Consider the following 10,664-nt stretch of genomic DNA (forward strand, 5'->3'; position numbering starts at 1 on the left):
CATCTCTCTTTGAGGGAAAGGGTAGTTTTCCTCTTGATCTATCATTCACCATTTTTCCACCATTATATTTTGGTGAACCCGACATCTTGAATGCTTTCCCTTGAACAAAATTGCATATTTTTCATTTACAAGTTTCAAATTTCTACAAACTTAGTGTTAAATCATTAAAAACCCTAGTTTTTAATTAACATTGAACTTGTGATTTGTAAAAATTGCTTGTGGTTATCTTAGATCTGACAATTGTTTTGTTTGTCAAATTCAATTTCCTCCTTGTCTTGTTCAATTTGCAAATAAAATTTACAAAATTAAGAGGTTACTTGTTAAAACCTTAATTTTCAAAAATCATATTGAACTTGTGCAAAAATTGGATTTCAATTTAATTTTCAGATTTCTAATTGTTCTCAAATTTGTCTTCAATCCTACAATTCAAAATTTCAATTTCCCCCCTTTTTCCCAAAATTCAAATTTTAAAATTAAGTGGTTAGGTCATAAATCCCTAATTTTTGAAATTAATTGGATTTTGTGCATATTTCAAATCAATTTCATTTCAATTTAGATTTCTAAACATTTTCCAAGGTGTCCCTATCCATTAGGTTTGAACTTTTTCAAAATTGCAATTCAATTCCTTTTTTTCTTCAAAACCCTAATAGGGTCCTATCTTTACATTTCCATCTTCATTTCACCCATCTAGAGATCGTAAAATTTGCCAATTTTGGGGGGTTACCTTTAAAATCATCGTAATATCCATCCTTGAAAAATTTCGAAAAAAGTTGGTCGGACCATGTGTATTCCCACCATGGTCCTTGGCTTTTTTCCTAAAATTTTGGGAGACTGTTATGACTGTATTTACTAGCCTAAATCCAGAAGATTGGCCAATTTTATTGATTTTTGATACCTCTAGAATTGAAAATACCTTCAAAATTCAACATTTCAAATTTCCAGAAATTTTTTAAAATTAAGAGGTTAATTACAATCTGTCCTGAATTTAAAAATTCTGATTTTAAAATTAAGTGGCCTTCCCTTGGCCCTAATTTTAAAATTTCAATTTTCTTTCATTTTTGGAAATTGTGTCATCCCCTTCTTCCAACAAAGTTCAAATTGTGTAATCATTATTTTCTTAGATTTTGCCTTAGTTAATTTTCTAAGCTTTGTTCGATAATTCAAAATTCAAATTTTCCCTCTAGTGCATGAGTTTTACCACTATTAGTCCTACCTATCCTATCCCCGTTAGACGAAGCATTAGAATTAAGGCTTCCCAAGGTTTAATTATTGAGGAGATGGAGCCTAATTTGGGTGACTTCTTTAATGAGGATCATGCTAATTGTTCTCATCCTAATCATATGCCTATTCACCCCATTAATGAATCCCATGATGAAAAAGAAGCTTTAACTAGGGTTTCTCTAGATTAACTTTCCACATTGGACAATCAATTTGATAACTTTCAACATTGGATGTCCCAAGAATACCCTAATAGTGAAGCTCTTCCATTAATTGAAGGCCTTAGGCGGATGATTCAAAGTGATAAGAATGAAATTAATATATTGTGTGGCATTGCACATATTGTTGATTCTAATGTCATGCCTATCAAGAGTTGTGTTGAAACCCTAGGTTATTCACAATCTCCAACACAAGTCAATCCTTCAATTCCTTTGACTACTCCTGTGACTAGTATTCCTACTTTCACATCCAACATCATGGCTACTTAAACTCAAAATTTCATTCCTACAACCATGGGTCATGGGGGCAATACCTCTTCTTCATTTAATCCTCCATCGTTACCTATGTCTTCCATGAATATTCCTATTATTCCTCAACCAATTAGTATGACACAAGGGGGCAATTCCTTCAACAAATTTATTCCTCCTTTGAGTGTGCCTTTTCCTACCCAATCATCACCTATGCCTACCTATCATAATGTCCCACCACCTTATTCTCAATCCATGCCTTCTTTCAATAACATCACACCACCTTCCCAATCACCTTAATCTAACAGCAATTCTTCTACCGAAGCAACAATTAACAATCTTGCTGAAACCGTGTCTTCCTTACAACAACAAATTACTTCTATGAGTCAATCCAAGTTTAGTGTGCCCACCTTTGATGTTGCGAGCCCACTTTCTCTTGATATTGTTAAATTCATGCCACCTAAACATGTTGAGATCCCTCAATTGGAACTCTATAATGGAGAAGGTGATCCTCTTATGCATGTCAAAACATTTCAAACCTTGTGTACTGATTTTGCTTATGATCAAAGATTGCTTGCAAAATTGTTTACAAGAACACTAAGAGATAAGGATTTACAATGGTATTTCTCTTTGCCTTCTTATTCTATCACTTCCTTTCAACAATTGGCAAATGCTTTCATTCAACAATTTCAACAAAATATCAGTCCTAAAATCATGTTGACTGATTTAATGCATAGTAAACAAGGTGTTAAAGAAAAAGTGATTGATTTCATTGGTAGATATAAGCATTTGTGTGTTCAAATTTCTTTTCATGTCCTGATAATGATATTCAAAGAATTTTCATTTCTAATTTACAAAAAGATATCAAGGAAAAGCTTCTTTTGTCTGAGTTTACTTCCTTTCTGCAGTTGTGCGCAACACTCCACAATTATCAACTGGCCATGAGTCAAATGGAGCAATCCACTCCTATGGCTCCGAGTGATAAGGGGGAGAGTGGTCAACAACCATTTGTGAAGTTCAAACCAACAAAAAGTTTCATCAAGTTCAATGATCCAATCAACAACAACCATGTGAATGCTACAATAGGTGTGCCTTCTATTTCTAAATTTTTCCAAAGAGAAAGACAATTTACTTCTTTGAATGAATCTCTACATAGTATTATGTCTCAGTTGTTGCACATAAATTTTATCAAACTTCCTCCTATAAAAAAAATTGATCCTTCTAAACTTACATCCCCTTATTTTGATAACAATTATTTTTGCCAATTTCATCGTCAACCTGGTCATGATGCTAACAAATGTTTTGCATTAAAGAATAAAATTCAAGACTTGATTGATAATAATACTATATATGTGGCGGGTGTGAATGATAAAAGGGAATAAATCATTATCTCCTCCTAGTCAAAATCTTAAGATTTTCATTGATCCCTTGCCATCTCATACCTCTAACGTTATTGAGATTGTGCATAATTCTCTCTCTTCTGAAGAATTCACCTCTATGGCTCCAAACTTGGTTAATATGGTAGAAGCACAAGATTTGCCTAAAGATCCTTGTATTTCATTTCACCCTAATGAGACCATTAGAGCACCCGATGGCCCTTTATACATAGTTGTGAAGGTTAAGGATATCACTTGTCATAGTGCCCTGATTGATCCCTCTTGCATGGTTAATGTCATAACTGAAGAGTATCTTTTCACTTTACGATTGCATAAACGAATATATGAGGATTCTAACGTGGTTGTGAAGTTATTTGATGGCTTCTCTTGTCCTACCATTGGCTCTATCACTCTTCCTATTGGAGTTCATACTAAAGACATGGATGTTGACTTTGTTATCATACCTTCTTTTGAGAAATTTCGTGTGAAGTTGGGCTATCCTTGGCTATCTTCCATGAAGGCTATTGCTTCTCCAATCCACAAGTGTCTTAAATTTCCTCACAATGGAGAAATCATAACCATGAACCATAGCTTATTTCGTCCATCCGAAAGAAGCCTTGGTGTTCCTATCGATCTCTTTTGGCCTAAACAATTTTCATCTCTTCCATCAAGGAGCGATGCTCTTTTTCAATCTTATAAAAAATGGAAGAACAATATGATTTTATCCATAAGTCAATCTAGATCTCCAACACTTGACATTCCTATTATTCTTCAAGATAAGGTTCTTCCCCTCACAGATAGAGCTAATCTCCCTCCTAAGGAAGATCGTCCACCTATACCCATGGATGTGACTTTACCTTCTCTTAAGGAGAACAACAATATTTTTCCTAAGGTTAGACCTATACCTCCTCCTCATGATGGACTTGGTCTCCTTCCTACATCTAATATTCCTCCTTTATAATGCACAGTTCCACCTCCTTCCTCTTATTGAGAGAAGAAGTCTTCTTCTCCTCTTGTTCAACCTAAAAGACCTCAACCTAAACCTTCAACTATCAAGGAGAGACACATTCCTACTTGTTCAAATGTTCCTCCTCCTTCTCAACCTTCCACAAAGGCTCGACGGAATCGTTGTGCGAGAGAACGCCAATGAAGACGTCATGTTTTAGATCGTGAAGCTATCCCTCAAAATACTTAGTTTCCTCAAACTCCAACAATTGAAATGATTCCCTTTTCTCCCAAGCAAGATGTTCAACCTACATCTCCAAATCATAAGTTGCATCAAACATGTGATGGTTTTACTCCTATTCGTTTTCTTGCTCCTCTTTCTCTAAACTTTGATGAAGAAATTAGTGAAAATGTTATTCATAATGGCAATACAACTCCTAATGCTTCTAATAGTGAGCATGAGTATGTTGATGTGTACAAGCATTTATTAGATGAGTTTTCACAAACCCTCATCCTAGCTCCTAGAATCGAACAAAGTGACTTACAACATGAGCATAGTCCTTGTTTGGATGTTGTGATAGCTCAATCTGATGTCGATGTCACTCCTCTGGCATATTTCTTGCCTTCCCGAAATAGTGATCAACAAGATTGGGAGGCGGATGTCATGCTAGATTAGCAATATTAGCACTGCAGATCTTTCTCCCTCTCCTTTCTTTCTCTTTTGTGACCATTCTTCTATGTGTATCCTTGTTCTTCTATTGTTCCCTTAATGTCTACTTGGGGACGATACAAAGCATTAAGATATTTTCTTGGTCTCTTTCATGTTGAATCAAAAGACATCCTCTCTTCCCTTTCTTCTAAGGTAGTGTCCTTCTTTGGGGAATGAAGATTATTATATGCATATACATATATTATATACATGAGTTATCATACAACATACTGACCCCGAGGAAAGCGACACTACCTCATGTTTTATGTCCATTACCCTTGGGTTTATACCTCGTTTGGGGGCTAAATCCTTGCGATAACGTGCTCCCTTTCTTCTCTCTCTCTTGGGTGTATCCTACCTTAAAGCAATCACTCTCGATAAGGTGCACACGATCGCTTTAACCTGGGGGCATATACTTTGCTCACATTTTCCTTCTTTGATACTTAGAATTACTTAGTGAACTTTGTTTTGCTTTGTAATCATTGGTTCCTTGCTTTCATGACTCATAGTGAAGTTAACTTTGCTACTTGCAGTCATGGTTCTCCCCTTCTCGATCATCCCTTTTACTTTGTCAATCAAAGTCGTAACATCCTAAGTCCACTGGGGGCTTGGTGCATCTTGCTTCCTTGACGTGGTAAAAGTCTTTCAATCTTGTTTCCTTGTACTTTACCAGCAGTATTGGCATACGCTTATACTGCCGCTAAAGTGGGGGCTAAATGTAGTGTCATAAAATTGTGACCCTAGAAATTTTTGACTGCATTAGGGTCCTCACGCACACGATTTTGAATCCTCTAGCCTGGTCAGAGACTAGAGATTGCTTAGCCCTCAGAAATAACTTCTTCCTTGGCCTCTACATCACCTCCGTCTGCACTCTGCCCTAGAGAAAGGGGTAGGACAAGGGTGTGGCACCATTATCCCCCCTTGGATAGGGGCGTGGCACCCTTGTCCTCCCAGGATAGGGACGTGGGGCCCCTGTCCCTACCCTATTTTGGGGCAGGACCCTTCCTAGGGCTGCATTGTTGGTTGTGCATTGGGTGGGAAAACTCCCTTGATGTCGGCCTGTGACAAAAAATCAAATCCAATAACATGTATTTAAGGGACATTCGTCCTCTCATTTGCATAAGTTGGAGAGGTCGAAGTTGGACAAATTCAAGTTGCATGAGCATTCAAGCATTCTTTTCCAGCATTGAGCATTCTTAAGTCTCCCTTCAAGGCTAGGTGTTGCATTCATGTCAAGGATTCAACCATTGAAGAGGAGATTGATTCCAACATTCAATTCCACACAAGCATTTCTATCAACATTGCTATCACAACCTCCCTTGAGGTGATTTACAATTCAGTCTTTCGTTTACATCTACTTGCAAGTACCTTCATTACTTGGTTAATTCCAAAACTGGGGTTTGACCTAAAGGCAAACCCCCAATCCAAACCCATTTTCCTCTCTTTTCTGTGTGTAGGTTGCAGATGCGCAGTTATACTTTCAAATTCGGGCTCCATTTGCAGAGGTGGAAAAACTCTTTTCGTTTCACGAATTTTTTGGAGGACCGTGTACATTCCTGCCACACTCCAGGCAACTTTTCCTCAAATTTGCAGGGCGACTTCATCTCGACTTATTACTACCAAATCCAGGTGCACAACTTCATCCCATATTCCGATCTCAAGTTATAATCAGTTCTTTGTCACTTTTGCATTAAACAATTCAATCAATTCCTTTCCATCTCAAACAAGGAAGAGGGGATCAACTTATCATTCCCATTTCATTCAGAAACCAATCTACTATCTTTGTGTGGAGAGATTGAATCTAGTGAATTATATTCTCCTCTTCCAAATGTAACATGGTGAAAAGTGTTTGAAAGGTAATCAATAGTGAGACTCTCATCTCTCTTTGAGGGAAAGGGTAGTTTTCCTCTTGATCTATCATTCACCATTTTTCCACCATTACAATGTGCATGGTTTCAAAAATCAAATTGATAATCAAAGTCAAGTTCTAAATATATTCAGATAACAAATTGAATTTACAATAAATTCAATATTTGAATTAAATCTCATACAAAGATTAAATTGAAAATCAAAGTCAAAGTGCAAGTACATGCTAAATTAATTAATTCAATTAATTAATTAATTAAAATCATTATCTTTCCAATCTCTATTTCTATCTTCCACTTTTTTTTTTTTCAAAAAGCTTTCAATCAGTTATTTAATTCAGTTTCTTTAATTCTCTCCAATCATTCTTTTTCTATCTTCTAGTTAGCTTTTTCTAAATAAAGTTTTCTTTGTCATCAATTATTTATCCTCCAATCATTCTTTTTCATCTTTCAATTAATTTTTTTCTCAATCAGTTAACTCATTTGATCTATTCAATTTATTCAGTTCCACCTCCAAATCAGCAGTTCAACTATCAATCAGCATGTGAGCTCACCTGAGTTCCACCTCTTAATCAATGTGTTCCACCTCTCATTCAATCTCACCCAAAAATCTATAAATTTAGCATTCAATCTCCATTTTCAACAATCACGAACTTTGAATCTTTGTGTCATTTGCAGGTTGCCAGCGCAATATCTAAGAGCCATCATACCACAAAGAGGAGAAGAACAATGGAAGCTACATTCAGTCATGGAATAAGGAGTTTTTATTGAATATTTTACATTCCTATTTGCTTGATTGTGTTATTTCATTGGTTTTATTTAGGATTATTTGATTAGATAGGGATTCGTGATTTCCCTTTGATTCTAGTTGAATTTAATGATGAATTTTAGCATAGACAAGTTGTATGTTGAGATGGATTCCTTAATGGAACTACGTTTGAAGTCCACATTATCCATTTTCCAAGGAATCATCTATGAGCAATATTATGGCATTCTTATGAGATCCCCCCATTTTATTATATTATTATTTATGAGGGGTAAAACTAGTTTTTAAAGGACCCAAAACCTTTTTACAAAAATCAAAATGTTGTCATAAAGTTACTCATAGCCAACAGGTAGCTAACAACCAACAAAAGCTCATAAACACAAAAGATGGAAAGACACCAACACGCAATAGAAAAACATAGGAAGCAAACCCACAAGACACTAATGGAGGTTTTTGACAACTTGTGCAACCTCAACTTCCAACTGATCAATATTTTAAGCCAGATTCTTCATATCACTTAGATCGATCTTAGCCTGCTTCATGGTCTTCTTAAGCACGGGGGCTTCACTGACTAGGCAATATTATATCACGTTAATTCATATTGGGGGGTTTAATATCCCCCCCCGAAAGGGTGCAATATATTGCCTATCATTGAAAATGGGGGGGTTTTTAATTCCGACTATGAAAAAATACAATATTTGGTGAAAATAGGGGGCTTTTAATTTGGACTGTGTATTGGGAGGGGGTGACAAAAAAGGAGTTTACTGCAATAGTTTTTGAAAATAGGGGGATTCTTTAGTATGCCATGAATGCAGGTGCTATAACCCAGGCTCGCTAAGTAAAGCCCTTGTGTTCTTAAGGTTGCCCTAGGTTCAAGTACACAGATCCTTCTCACCAATAACTTGGTTTACCCTTATCAACATTATCCAGATCAATGTAAGTATTATTAGAAGGCTTAGAAGCTCGTATCTTCTAACATTTATCCACCAAGATCTTTATGTTGTTAGCACTACTGTGAATTGTTCTATAACTCATATTGACTAGATTAATCAATTTATCATTGATATTTTTCATCTCTCCTCGATCATTCCAATGTGCCCTTCATAATCAATTTTTAAGACATTAACATTCTTGGCAACATTTTCTAGAATCATTATCATTTTCTTCTCTTCCTTCTCAAAACATGGAACTACCATCTCTTTTTCAAGGGCTTCAATTTTTCTCTTCATGGAATGAATGTTAACATTGATATGGTTCCTTTAAAAAAAAACCACTCAGACATTCTAAATTGGTCCACAATCGCATCCCTAGTGACACTAAGAAGGTCGTCTGGGTCCTCTCTTTCAAAGTTCAATAATGGGGAATCCTTTTGTAGGTGTCTAGGAAAAGGAGGACGGGGAGTACTATCCTCGCCACCTCGAGGAGAAGAGTGTGCCCCCAAGTTTCCTTTACTAGTATCATCATGACTTTCCCCCAAACAACCTTACTAGATTTGTCGTGGCCCTCCACACCAGGGTTGTAATCCTCCTCATCCCCTAGGGTTTGCTTGCCAGCAAAAATCTCAACCCTTGAAACTAGGCCTTTAAAAATCGACTCAGACATTAAACCTCTTTTTTTTCTTGCTCTTACCCTTTACAATTTGAGGGGTGGAGGCTTCCTTCTCCCAAGAAGAAGAAACACTCACCTCAGTACTCCATTCCTCTTCTTTCAATTCTCTATACTTTGTTTCCATGTTCATTTCCTCCCTAGTCTCAGACCCCAACTCCTTATTATCAGTTGGAGGAGGAGAGACATTCTTCCGACCTTTCACCCTCAAAGGAGATGGAAGGGTCTTAACATGCCCAATGATTAATATGATTAAACCCTCATCTAGAATTGGAATTTCTATCATTTTTTCTATGTTCCTTTATCCCTAACTCTAGAGATGATAACAAATAAAAAGGGAAAGAAACCTTTTGTTTGTCTTTGAAATGACTTAACAAAGTAAAATGGGAACAAAAAACAATCATATATCTCCCTTCAAGCCTGAAATGTTACATAATTACCTTAACCAGAGAAGCCCAAACAGGCTTGAGCGACTTCACCTGGTATCCACCATTCAGCTCCTTCACCATCTTGTTTCCCTCCTTTCCTTTGAGAAAATTTTAGAAGGCCACTTTTGAGGACTTCCTATCTATGAAGATTTTTCTACCCTCCATGGGAAGCCCAATAATATCAAAAATAAATTCCTATGTAATCTCTACACTCTTGCCATAAACTATAAGAGTGAGATCATTCCAACCATGGAAGAATATTTATGTTTCTTTTTTATGCAGGAGCATCCCTGATTCATAGCAATCTTGCATCAACCAAAAAAACATTTTCCTTTCTATTTTGCTTTATGTTTGCAGTTTCAGCATTTCTTTCTGTGTCTCTCTGTTTTGGCTCACCTAATCCTGTAGAGTTAGATTCTACTTGAAGACTTGATCATCTTTCTTATTTCTAGACTGCATCATATTTGGATCATTTTCCTGTGAGTTATCGCTATCCGTTTCCTTGACAATTTCCTGTTACCGGTTGACAGTTTCTTGTTACCGATTGCCTAGACCTATTTTGGTGATCTACCAGAACCCCCTTCCGAAGCTTGCGGAGCCTTGGGCGTTGATTGCGATATTCCTTGGCGTGTGGCCGACCTTTTTCCCATGATCTACACTTAATCCTTTGGATTTTTCGAAGGAATCTCTTGGCAGAGGCCAACCTTGTTGGTTTTATATGTTAGGTCTTGTTCTTCGGGTTTTGATCCCTTTTTGGGTCGACTAGATCCCCTTGGATCATATAAATCATTGTATTGAGCATTAAAATGTAACAATCGAAGAATCAAGTAGCTAGAATGAGCGTAGAAGATAGATCTTAAGATTGAAGGTCCCTATTGTGACCTATTCTATACTTTGAGCATGTTTTAGGAGGCCTGTGAGCTGGTTTCTGTAACCCGGTTGTTACCGATTGGTTGTAATCAATTTTCATGAAATAAATCAATTTGTTCTGCATTGCCTCCATCATATCTTTGTGTTTCCATTGTGTTTACTCTTGCTGACTCGTCTGGATTGATATCTTTGAGGTCCCTCCTAACCGATGACTGCTTCACTTCTAGATCTGAGCCTTAGAGATGATCCAAGTATGGAATTTCATCCCATCTTTCTTCAAAAATTTCCACACCTCACCATTCCTCCTAACACCATTGCAAGTTATAGGCTCAAACCTATTCCTCTCACCACCCATTATGAGAAAAAGCCAAAGAGTCATAGTCAGGAACCTACCCTACATAATTACAGTTGTTTG

This window comes from Cryptomeria japonica, chromosome 11 (genome assembly GCF_030272615.1).
Source record: "Cryptomeria japonica chromosome 11, Sugi_1.0, whole genome shotgun sequence".
Classification (NCBI taxonomy): Eukaryota; Viridiplantae; Streptophyta; class Pinopsida; order Cupressales; family Cupressaceae; genus Cryptomeria; species Cryptomeria japonica.